We start from the raw sequence: 13,635 nt of genomic DNA, 5'->3' as shown, positions 1-13,635 counted from the left end.
AACTACAGCAGCTTTTTTTTTATCAAAACCAGTCCAAAAACACCAAAACCAACTTCAAGAAGCCTCAACAACAAGAGTATGGTGTTTGAGTGTGTGTTTGTGTGCAAAAGTGTGATGAAAATGCACTTTAAGACACAAAACAAGAGAGGAATTGAGGACTATAGATATAGGTGATATGTATAGCTCAAGCAAGATTTTTTGAACCTAAGACAAGAGAGAGAGCCTTCTCTCTTATAGAAAACAAGAATCATGCTTCTTGAGGAAGCTAAGAGCTCCAAGCAATCCCTACGTGTATGGAGGATGCAATCTGTGCCCTCTAGCTGGCACAGCTGGCATCCACAACACCTGTAGAATATGCAGGAATCTGCCGACCAGTTAAAGTGGTCGGCCAGCTACTTTTTCTAGTCGGTCAGGACAAAAAGTGGTCTCCCGGAAAGAAAGTGGTCTCCCAGAAAGAAAAGTGATCTCCCAGGGGGGAGAGGTGGTCTACACCAGGAAAGCAAGGTGGTGACATGGTGGGAGACCACTTTTTCCAGCTGCAAACCACTTGTAGATCACCAAAAGTGGTCTACAGGGAAGAAAACTGGCTGGCGGGGAAGAAAAGTGGTTTTCAGGGAGAGAAACTGGTCTCCCACCCTCATTCCACCCTCCAAGCAAAGAAAACAAGGTTTGTGCCAAAAACAAATCAAAAAGGATGCAAGACAAGAGTCCGGGGGGTCGAGGCGCACAGCTGGAAGCCTCGAAAACTAGTCTACATGCACCAAAAATGGTCTACAGACCTCTTTCTCCCTCCAAGCAAGGGAAAACAAGGCATGGTCTACACACTGAGCCAAAACACAAAGAGTTCAGAAGCCCGGAGGCAAGGCACTCAGCTGAAAACCCCGGAAACTCGAAACGAGCACAAACATGCACAATCATCAAGCGCTCAAACGACAATGTCTGAGTCTCAAGGTCGATCAAAAATGGGGTGTCTACACCACTATTATTATTATTATTATTATTATTATTATTATTATTATTATTATTATTATTATTATTATTATTATTATTATTATTATTATTATTATGGTATTAATTAAATATTTAGAGTGTCACATTTTATTTTACTCTTACGGAATATTTAATTAAACATTTAGGATTTTTCTCATTTGTAATTAAATAATATTATTATAAAATTTAAGGGACAATTTAAATTTTCGGGTTGTTACATAAACACTCAAAGAATGGTGTAAGAAGGTGGTTTATGATAGAGCAGCTCAAATTGAGAAGAATTCGAAAAGGAAAACACAAGGAAGTCTGTTGATAAGATAAGCAGCAGTGGCTATAGCATCAAAGAGAAAAGGCAAAGAGGAATGATATAGAAGGGCAATCGTAATTTCAATAATGTGGAGATGTTTCCTATCAGCTACTCCATTCTAAAAGGGAGTATATGGACAAGAATGCTAGTGTAGAATGCCATGAGAGGTCATAAAGGTATGTATAGAAAGATTAATAAATTCCCTACTACCATCAGTTCGGAGGATTTTAAGATACAAAATTCCTTATTATATAGTGTTAATCCGACCCGACGAATAACCCCTTTGCTTTGCCAAGGCTAGTGACTAATATGGTGATGAATGAATAAATAAATAAATAGCTACAAAAGAAACAAAAGGAAAAAGAAAAGCTAGAGTAGCCGGCCTCTTTGAATAAGGGATTTCAGAGAGAGAGAGAGACCAAGGAACGGTGGTGCTAGAGACCACTAATTTAGTGGCTCTAAACCCACCACTAATGAGGTGGCAAAGCCAAAAAAAAAAAAAAAAACAGACACAACACATACAGTGGCAGTGGGCACCCACTGCCACATCACTAGTGGTAGCTCTAATTAAAGCTCCCACTCATTTTCCCATGTACTTTATGTACTTGAAATTTGTAAATAAAACTAGAGCAATGACACATATTCATACTTTTAGATCCACATTTTCACTATGTAGTAAAGGAGTTGGTCCCTATATCATTAAGTACATAATAAATCAAGAATTAACATATATAATATCACATCACATTATTGTAGGTACAATTGTAAAAAAGAAAAAAAAAATTCTTTTAAGTCTCAAACATTTTTCATAAAACTAATCACTGTCTTTGATTTCAATTTTCGAAATTCAATTTTTTGAAAATTAAGATTTTTGTTTTTTATTTATTTATTTTTTTTTAGTGAATATTTTTAAAATTTTAAGTATTTTTTCTTACTTTTTTAGATGCATCTTACTTAGATGTATCCAAAAAATAAAATATTTGTAAAAATATATTTTTAAAAAATTAATAATAAATACACAAGAATATGAAAAATATATTAAATTTTCGTATTTTTTTATATTTTTAATATTTAGTGAATTTTTTAAAAAAAAATCACAAATATTATACTTTTTAAGTGTATTTATATTAGGTGTATTTAAAAATTTTAAAAATTACTTAAAATATTTAAAAAAATTCAATAGAAATTAAAAAATACAAAAAAAAAACTCCATTTGATTTAATTTTAGAATTATGATTTGAGTGTTGAATTGTGTTTTGAGTTTTAAATTTTGGAATCATGATTTAAAAAGAGAAAATTTGTTTAGTTACGAGTTTTGAAAATAGTTTTGGGATGATTTGTAACTTTTTTAATTTTTTTTGATTGATTTTTTTTTTTTTTTTTTTTTTGAAGCAGCCAAAGAAACCTTTATTGATGACCAAACCATACAAGATGAGAGTACATCAAAAAAGGAGAGGAAAGGGGTTTGGAGAGGAACCAAACCGAAACAGAAAAAAAAGAACAAAGCAGAAGAATCAAAATGCAAAACAAGACCAGCAAACACATCCAGGGGCAACAGAACACACCAGAACCAACCTCAACCTGACCCAAAGCTGAGAAGAAGCTCAAGCTGAAAACAGCAGGCCAAAACAGCAGTCCAACAGCCCCGAAGAGAATTGAGCAGAGCACACCAGACCTGAAAACAGAACTCCACCAGAACAAAAACACCAAGGGAAGTACTCCAAGAAAAACCAGAAGCAAACTGATATCTAAATTAGCCACATAGGACAGATTTACTCCCCAAACAGAACCTGATTTGTCTTAAATTGGACAGGAAGTCCTGGACAGTGAAATTGAAGGCCTTGAATCTATGTTTCAACCACAGTGCAACTCTGATTTTAACCAACTCACATAGGTCCTCCAAGTGAGGTTTAGCAGCCTGAAAAATACACTCATTTCGCAGCTTCCACAGAGACCAAAACACAGCTGAGGGGATGACTTTTCAAAGCAATTTTTTTTGATTGATTGATGTATATAATATAAAAGAATGTGAAAGGAGAGAGGAGAGATGAGAGAAAAAAAGTTATTGATTGATTGAATAATAATAATTAAAATAAATAGAAGAGAGGAGTTTTGAAAATAATTTTCAGTTTTTTTTTTAAAATATGTTTCATTCAAATTATGATTTCAAAATAAAATTAAATTTTAAAAAATAAACCAAACATTACATTTAATTTTAAAAAAAATAAATTTAGAAAACTCAAAGGGTTCGTTTGGGAAGTGGATTGGTTTTTTAGCTTTTTGACTATTTTAGCCCAAGGTTAAAAAGTCTCATTTGGAAAAGAATTTTTGATTTTTTTAATTTTTTTGTGAGAGAAAGAATGTAATAATTTATCTTATTAGACTAAAATAATATATTTTATCTTATATGACTATTTTAACCCCATTCCATCTCCCCAAACAAACCCAAACTAAAACAAGCTGAATAATTGTAAAAGAAAAATGCCTCAGACCCCCAGTGGGGGTCACTGGGGGTCATGAATGGTGGCTTCCCATTGGTTAAAAAAAATATATATATTTTTTTTTTTTTTTTTGTGTTTTGGACGAATGAGGGGCTGCCACCTCACTGGGGGTCGATCTCAGTAGGGGGTCGACCCCAATGGGGTCTGTAGCATAACCGATTGTAAAATTGTGAACGATGTTACTTAGGTACTTGTGAGGACAAAAGTCAAGTTTGTGGGGGCACCTTTCAAACTTATGAATTTATGAATAATGATTGTTGTTAACTAGTAGATTCGAATCATGCTTCATAGGTACTTTTAAAAAGCAACCCTTTGTGACGGGAGTGAAACCGAACTAAAAATAAAAAATAAAAATAAAATTATGAATGTAGACCCAAATAATAATAATTAGGAATTATTTGTAATGATTTAAATAAATATATTTTTTGATTTTTTATAAAAAGATATATAAAATGAAAGAAATATAATATAACTCAAATAAAAGATGATGTGATTTAAATAAAATAAAAAATATATGTTAAAATAAGAAATATCAAACAACCTCTTAATCTATATTAATTGAAATCTTCTTTTCCTCATGCCATGTGGCAACATTATATATGCTAGAATAAAAAAAATTATTATACACAGCATAAATAAGTTTTGAATTCAAAACCTTAGATTTCATTAAAAATATACTTATCACTTATGTGACATGCATATTGTGATATTGAATTGTTTATTATTTATTTTTATTATTAGTTATCTGAATTGCATACGTTACTTGCTAGGCCATTTGGGAACATTAATAAAAAGTCAAAAGTCAACTTTTTACCCATTTTAAGTCACATCACCTCTCACATAAAAAAAAAATCAAAAAAACCAAAAAAAAATTTTAAAAAAAAAATATATACAAAAAGTAAATTTAAGTGCAAAACAAATTTTCACAAAAACAAAAATGTGAGTCTATGGATACTATCTGTACATCTCTCTATAAAACACTTTTGTGTATTTATAATACGGCCAATTAATGAAAGTACATTTTGTTTCAAGTAAAAACTTCATATGCACGTAGAGTACGTGGGCCTTGTTTTGACAAAAATGTCAAACAAATAATATGTCAAAAATGAATATTACACCTCAATTTTCAAAAGATTATGCAATGATGGTATTGAAGCAATACTTCATTCTTTATTACATGACGTCATGTTTTTTCTTAAAATAACATCAAAATGTTAGGGTGTGTTTGGTTTGTGTTTTGAAATATGAAAATTTTTAAAAACATCTTTGGTTACAAATTTTATTTAAAAAGTTCTAAAATTACTTCTCTCTCTATTACACATCAATCAATCATTTTTTTTCTCTTCTCTCTCATTCTCAATCATTTTTTTCTCTCACACGCATTTATTCAACTACAACAAAATATCAAATCATCCCAAACTCCAAAACTATTTTCAAAGTATACAACTAAACAAACTAAAAATATTTCTAAACTCTCTCTCCAAAAAAATTTAAAAAAAAATTATCTCAAAATACAAACCAAACACACCCTTAAGTTTCACAGATTTAATGATTAAAAAAGAATGTAAAATACTACATGAATTTTCCTTTTTTTGATGTTGACATAGTTGGGATTGTTAAATTTTATTGTGATTGCACTTGTATTTTGATCTTCATTAATAAAAATTCTTCTTTTGTTGATAAAAAACAATGACATTGACACTAGCTTCCACTCTTTCTGTCTTTCCTCTATATAAACACCTCATTGTCTGAGCTTAGACACAAGTTTCAGAGATAAGAGCAAGTAAAGGTAATGCTTCTCTCTCTCTCTCTCTGAAAGTTCTTAGAGGGTTGTGGGGTGGGAGGACCTGTTTTATTCTGTTCTGTTTTGTAATTTCATTTTTGTTTATTATTTATATACTTTCTTTTTGGATTAATTTAAGTTATTCTTCGAATATACATTTAATTGATCACATCCTTAATTTGTTTAGGTCTTGGAGAATCAATTCAAGAAAGGATATGGAAAACTATTGCTTTGGTAAGGTGCTCTCCCACACAGACATTACGTACACGGTACACCTTGGAGATACCGAACTGGGCAGCTGATTTGCCTGAAGACAATGATGCCGTCATGCCTGTGTGGGATCAAGGTGGAAGATATTGGGAGCTTCGGATGACAATAAGGGCAGATCAAAGAAAGGCCTTGAAACCAAAAGAATGGCTTGATTTAGCAAAGGCTAATGAACTGGAGGTTGGTGAAACAATGAGGTTTTTTTATACACCTGCGCTCAATTCATACTCTGTGAAATTTGAAGGCCCTAACCGCGTCAAGGTTCTGCAGCTATTTACTAACTAATAGAAGGACTCAACAACATGTTTTTATTAAGAATTAAGTTTATGTAACAATAAAAGCATCTCCCAACTCCTGGCTTGTCTTCTCCTAGGAGGCTACAAGTAACTTGTCGGAACAAGATGCACGTGTGCTTTTTTTTCTTTTCTTTTTGGTTTAAATCTAGGTGCGTGGAAGCACAGATGTCAGTTGTTGTTAATGAGTCCGTAACCTTCTTATGTATGATTTCTCCTATCAATGAACCTTCTTATGTATGATTTCTCCTATCATAAGGAGATCAGGAGAGTCAAATTGAACCCAAAATATAAATAGATAGATAGAATTTTTAAAAATGGACAGCACAAACAAATTTTGTAAGCCAAGATAGTCACTATGTGATTTTGTGCTAAATTGTTACAATTAATTTTTTTATTTAAACTAACGAAAAGTGTATCACATATTATTTTTTAGAGCTGGTCTGATTTTTTGAAAAAATATAATAAAATTAGTCACATAGTTTTAGCATTGTTGAGCTAAGTTGGTCATGTATGGTTTTATTATCAATCAGATGCTCATGTGTAGTTCTCTCTCCACATATTTACTTGTCCATCTTCTTTTTCTTTCATTTTATTTAATAGACCAGTAATTTTTGAAATATGTAAAAATGAAAAAGGGAACAAGAGGAGGTATACGCTGTACATGAGATGCACCAAAATAAACTACAAATGAAATAAGAAAATTTGCAATCTTAGAGACAATTTAGTCATAGCCTGTGTTTGGCAAGTGGGTTTGCAGGCTTTTTGGGTTATTTTAGCCACAAAAAACAAAATAGGCTATTTTAGCCATAACAAACAAAACATCACATCCAACCCATAATCATTACATTCTTCTCTCACAAAAAAACTCAAAAAAGCGAAAAAGCCAAAAAGCCCTTCCCAAACCAAGCTTTTAAGCCCAGGCTAAAATAGCCAAAAAAGCCAAAAAGCTAAAAAGCCAACCCACTTTCCAAACCAAGCCTAAGGATCAAAAAAAATTTAAATATATATATATATTTAAAAAATATTGAAGAAAAATATTTATTTATTTTTATGGTAGGACTCATATTAAAAATGAATATGTATATATATATATTGTGTGTGTGTGTTCAAGCCTTGATAGTTAGCATTTAATTATAGGAAAATGATTGGTGGCCCTAAAAAAGTTGGCCCTAATACCCCTAATTTCCATTTTTGGAAACTGTTTTTTTTTTTCTTTCTTTTTTCCTTTTTTTTTTTTTTTTTTTTTTACCTAAAATGGCATTTCGGGGCATTCGAGCCCCGAAGCCTCGGGCCCTCAATCAGCGCCCTTAATTATAATATATATGCAGAAAATATTTTTAAAATAATGTGTCATCATTTTTATAAATATTTTATTTTTAAATGAAAAATTTACCTTAATTCAAATTATATATATATATATATATATGAATTTTTGTGTTTATAATTAGGATAAATTACAAATAGATCATTTTATGCTTTAAAAAATTACAAATATTTCTTTATTAAAAAAAATTATTTAACACAATTAATTAAAAAATAAAAAATTTAACTGTTTTCTTATATATTGATAAAATTAACTGAATTATTAATTAAAATAAATTTTTAACATAATTAGAAATTATTAATTAACTTAATAATTTATTGATAAAAGAAATCATTTATTATAAAATTAAAAAATTTTAAAGATGAGATATAATTTTTAAAATTATAATTGACAAATTATATTTTAAATAAATTTAAGAGAATGTTTTTGTAATTTGTCCGTATAATTAATAAATGGTCCTGGCGGCGCAATCGGTTAAGAGTCGGAAACATTTTTCGGATAAAATAAAGACTGAAACTAGTTGGAGTTAAAGGTTGGATGCTTTCTAATAAAAGTAACTCCAATCATAGATTCTCGTTTTATAGAAGCTACTCCAATTGTCTGGGTCTATGTCTAGGTCTGTGAGTTGCCACGTTTGTCAACATTCATGTTTGTATTTAATGTTCTTGCGGTTTTGTCGGTTACACGACCCGCATGACATATCACTTCAACGAAGAACAATGACATGAGCAAAAGAAAAATGCTCGGAGCACTAATTAGTGCTCGCACTAATTAGGTAGCAGTGAGTCCAGTTATTAATGATGTGATGTTTTGATCTTGAACTTGTATTTTTTTTTTTTACTTTTTTAATGCATTAGTGCTATTAGTGATAATATTTTTAGTGGGATGAATCATTATTGTGAACAAAAACATCACTCCCATCACTCGACTCTTATGTATATTTGTCCTTGTTTACGCCTTTTTAGTATAAATTAAAAAAGTTAAAAAATTAAAAAATTAAAAAGTTTATATTATTTAAGGATAATTTGTGAGAAAGTCATTAAGATAAAATTATTATTTTATTATTTGAATTCTATTATTCAAAAATTAAAATTTTAAATCAAAAAGTCAAAAGGATAAAATCATCATTTTGATTTTACTATAATATTTTATTACATATCTTTTCGTAAAAAGTCAAAAAGTTATCCAAAACATACATATTTTCTCTACTTTTTTAACCAAAATTCAAAAAGTACACTTATATAACACATCTTAAACAACTACTTAGTATGATTTTAATAAGTATATATATATATTTTTATTAAAATATGTGTAAAAAACTAAAAAGGTAACGTGACTTAAAAAATAAAAAGATAAAAAAAAATACGCTTTTGTAAAGATGTGAAATAATCTCTTAGACCATCTCCAACGGTTCATCAAACCCAGCATCAAATTTAAAATTTGGTGAAAAAGTTACTGTTTGATACTCCAACGGTTGCACCAAATCGATATCAAAATGAGATTTCACCAAACATTTCATCAAACTGAGAACAGACGAAGCATTTCACCAAATCACTATTACTGACCGTTGGGGTGATACCAACCGATCGACCAGCCGATTAACCGGCCTGTTGACCAACCGGTCAATCAGTAAAAGATTCAAACAGTTCAAAAAAAAAGTTCAAACAGTTCAAAAAAAAAATTTCCCTAACCGGCCGGTCGTCCCGGAAAAAGTTCAGAAAGTTCAACAAAAACGGTTCAGACAATTCAAAAAAAAAAAAAAAAAATTCACTCACCCGGTCGACCACTCGGTTGTCCTGGGACAGATTTGGTAAAAGGTGAACCGTTGGAGCATCTGGTACCAGATTTGGTGAAATGAGTCATTTTTTACTCAGATTTGATGAAAAATCTGATTCACCGTTGGAGATGCTCTTAGTAAAATGTTTAATTAATAGGGTTATACTATAAAATTGAGATTATTATTTTATGAACTCACAATTTTTTATTTAATTATAAATTTTATTAATCAGATTACATGTACGATGTTGGAAAAATAATGGTAAGAATCTACACCCACTTTAATTCACCTCAATTGGGAACTGACGCCCACTTTAATATTGCATTAAAGTTACCAAAAAAATATTGTTTTTCCAACATATGATAGACATGAAATCTGACGAAATTGACAAGTTTGTAATATTGAAAGAGACTAGCAATCATAATTCTAAGGGTTGGTTTGGGGTGTCCTAAAAAAGTGTATTTTTTGTCTTTTTACGAAAAGATGTGCAGAAAGTAAAGAGGTGATGTGATGAAAAAAAGATAAAAAGATGGATTATATAGTAGATGCCAAACCAACCCTAAGTATGATATAAAGAATTTAAAATAAATACATAATAAATTATTATTTCACTAGAAGACTTATAGTTCTAGTTGTTGTTGTTCTAACTAGAGAATTTGTAAATTTAATAAATTTTATAAGTTGTATTTGTAATTTAATCCTTTTTTTTATTTTTAAATTCATTATGGCCGGCCAGAAAAAGCTAGTGACACACACATTATAATTTTTTAAATTTCATTAAGATTTTATAACAACAGTACCTGATTTTAGATAGTTTTGACAATACTTTATGTTGTCCGTTTATAACACGGCTGTCAATGAGTAAACTTATAAGACTATATATCATAAAGTAAAAAGAGTACAATAGAGAAATAAAATAATTTGACCATCACTATCAAGTAATAGACAATTTGTAAAAATTAAAAATTAAAATTTGACTGTTATACACACTATTTTAAGGATTAGTATGACCAAATCATAGGTTAAAAAGTCAATAAGATAAAATGTCATATCCAAATCATAATTATTTCATTTTTTCCTTCACAAAAGTCAAAAAAGCAAAAAAAAAAAAAAAATGCATTCCAAACGAGACTTTTTAGCTTATGTTAAAAATTTAAAATGTCAAAAAGCTAATCTACTTTCCAAACAAAGGCTATATGTTAAGTTCAGCATCTCATTTGTCATTAATAATAAGGTCTCCTTTGAGAATAAGTTATTTTAATAATTTTTTGATTAAAATATGAGGCAAACAAAAATTAGTATGTTTTAGATCATTTTTTAGTTTTTTACTAAAAAACATGTAAAAAAATATATAAAAAAATTATTTAAATAAATTAATATATTTGATATAATATTAAAAATAAATATTAATTTATATTTGAATTTGAATAACCCAGGTCAATTTTGAAAAGTAAATGTAGACAAAGTGATGTTTTGGAAAGTTGGTAAAAAAATAATTTTTTGATTTTTTTTTTTGTAACTTTTTGACTTTTTTATATTAAAAAAACTGATTTTTTGTGAAATTTTTGTAAGTTCTTTGTGTAAAAATAATTAAAAAATCAAAAAATTTATTTTTTACTGCCTGCCCAAAACGTAAAGAATGTGCTAACTCTATATTTTAGGTGAAAACTTTTACTCCCCAACTTTTGAAAAGTAAGGCCTAGTTTGGGAAGACTAATGCCTCGTTTGGGAACAGGCTAATTTAGAAATTTTTTGGTTATTTGGCTAAAATATGAGCTAAAAAAAATTAATATATTTGGGATGACTTTTTGAATTTTTACGAAAAGATGTGCAAAAAATAGAGAGAAAAGAGAATCTTTGACTTTTTGGTATGGGTTGTTAACTTTTTAACTTTTTTAATAACTTTTTGACTTTTTGGCTAAACTGGCTTGTTGCCAAACGAGGCCTAAATAAGTGTACTTTTTGACTTTTTATGAAATATGGATTGGGTTTGGGTTGGGTTTGAAGTGATGTATTAGAGAGGTGATGTGACTTAAATAAGATGATGTGACTTAAATAGGATAGTGACTTTTTGACTTTTTATCTTTTTTCAATCATGCCAAACTTAGCCTAAATGTAGACAGAATGAGCTAACTCTATATCTTGGGTGAAAACTTTTACTCCCCAACTTTGTGGTCTCTGTAGAAGAAGTGAGGGAGGGCCCACGCCATTGTCACATTCATTCGTTTGATTTTTTTTTTATGGGTAAATTATATTAAACTCTCTCAAACTATTAATTATGTACTTTTTATTTTTGAATATTTTAAATTTAACAATTACACCTTCAAACTATTTGAATATTAAACTTTTCTATTGGTCACCTGTTAGATATTTAGATGAAAAAATATTAAGTACGGCTTACATGATGATTATATTAAATTTTATGACCAAATTATCTTATTTTATGTTTTGTAAAAATTTAATATAAGCATTATGTGCACAACACTTAATAATTTTTTATTCAAATATTTTGAGGGAGGATAATTGTTAGATTTAAAACATTATAGGATAAATTATAAATGGCCGATAATTTGAAGAAATTTAATATAATTTTCCTTTTTAAAAAATTTATATGATTATCAAGTTGTTTTTTTTTTTTTTTTTTTTTTGGTAATTAAAATTATTTTAATTAATAAAAACCAAGTTAAAACACCGCCTTAGTTTTCCGCAGAGCATCAAATAATTTTGGAACATTGACGGGTCAATCATATTGAATGGACCTACTTACCTATAACTCCGGTTTCTGTTTTCAATTGTCAAAACTTAAAATACCCTTGCCTTATCTAGCACATTAGTCATGACACTACTGTCATGATCGCCTCTAAGGTTCTGACAATTAAACTAAACTTATTCATTATCAATATAATATTAACTTTAAATGTATTAAATTTAATTTACTTTATTAAATATCTGTAGTGTTATATATATATATATATATCAATTAATATACATACTAGTATATCAATTCATGATGTTACATGTACCAATTAGTATACTAACTAGCGTATCAACATTAGTCATGACATTATTATTGATCACATTCATTAATCACATTACAAATTCTAAAAATCTCTTAGATTATGTCACATCATCAATTGATACACTAGTTAGTATATCAATTAGTACATATAATATTATTCATATCAATTAGTGTTATATCATTATTATTAACCACACCTATTATATAAATTATAAATATTCAAAACTTCTAAAATTATGTCACATCATCCGTTAGTATACTAGTTAATACATTAATTAATGCATATAGCATTATTCATTAAATATATATAAATTATTATTTATTTTTCATAACTTTTTCAAAATATAAATGTAATTTATTAACTCTATTTTTCTCTACGACAAGTTTTTAAACTTTTATAAATAATAAATAAAATAAAAATTCAACCATTAATGAAGGTGGGAAATTAATTTTAAGATTTAATAAAATAAAAATATTTTAAATGAGATAAATAAAAATAGAGAAATAGGTTTTGAGTATCATAAATAGCAAATTAATTGAGTATTTTATTATTCTCAAATAATTTCTACATTCAAGTAAGGATTAAATTTAATTTTAGGTATAATAAATGACAAATTATTTGAATTGTTTATTATTCTCAAATGATTTCTTGATCATTCATTCCCTATCAACTAATTTTAGTTTATTGTGAGGTGATTAGGTTTCTTTTACTTCTATATTTATTTTAAATTTTTTTTAATAATGTAAAAAATATTAACTTGCGTTTTTTTAAATATGCATTGAATACAAATTTAATGACTTAAAAATAAAAATTGAAATTTGAGAATAATATATGATTGAGAAAATATAAAATAATAATTTTTTTTTTTTACATATGAATAAATAAGTAATGAATATTGCCGGGAAAAAATAAATCCATTTATTTCAAGTTTAAAAAAAATTCAAATAATAAATTCATTACTTAAAATGATAAATTTTACATTATTTATGTAGATAAATCTTATATTAAGGCCTCATTTGGGAACAGACTTTTTAGTAACTTTTTAACTAAAATATGATGTAAAAAAAATAGTATCTTTGGGATGACTTTTTGATTTTTTTACTAAAAAATGTGTAAAAAGTAGAGAGAAAATGAAATCTTTGACTTTTTGATATAGGTTGTTGGCTTTTTAATTTTTTTAGCAGCTTTTTGACTTTTTGACTAAAAAAGTTACTTACCAAACGAGGCCCAAATAGATTGTTTATTTTTAATTATTTTATCAATAAAAATTAATTTTTTTCATTAAATTATTTAATAATATTTGAAGGTAACTAATCTGCAATATCATCATGTTTGGTATTATAACCTATGATATCAGCAAAATTTGTTAA

Source organism: Camellia sinensis, chromosome 8 (assembly GCF_055761805.1).
Source record: "Camellia sinensis isolate YWXY chromosome 8, ASM5576180v1, whole genome shotgun sequence".
NCBI classification, from domain to species: domain Eukaryota; kingdom Viridiplantae; phylum Streptophyta; class Magnoliopsida; order Ericales; family Theaceae; genus Camellia; species Camellia sinensis.
This window is presented reverse-complemented; position numbering follows the sequence as displayed.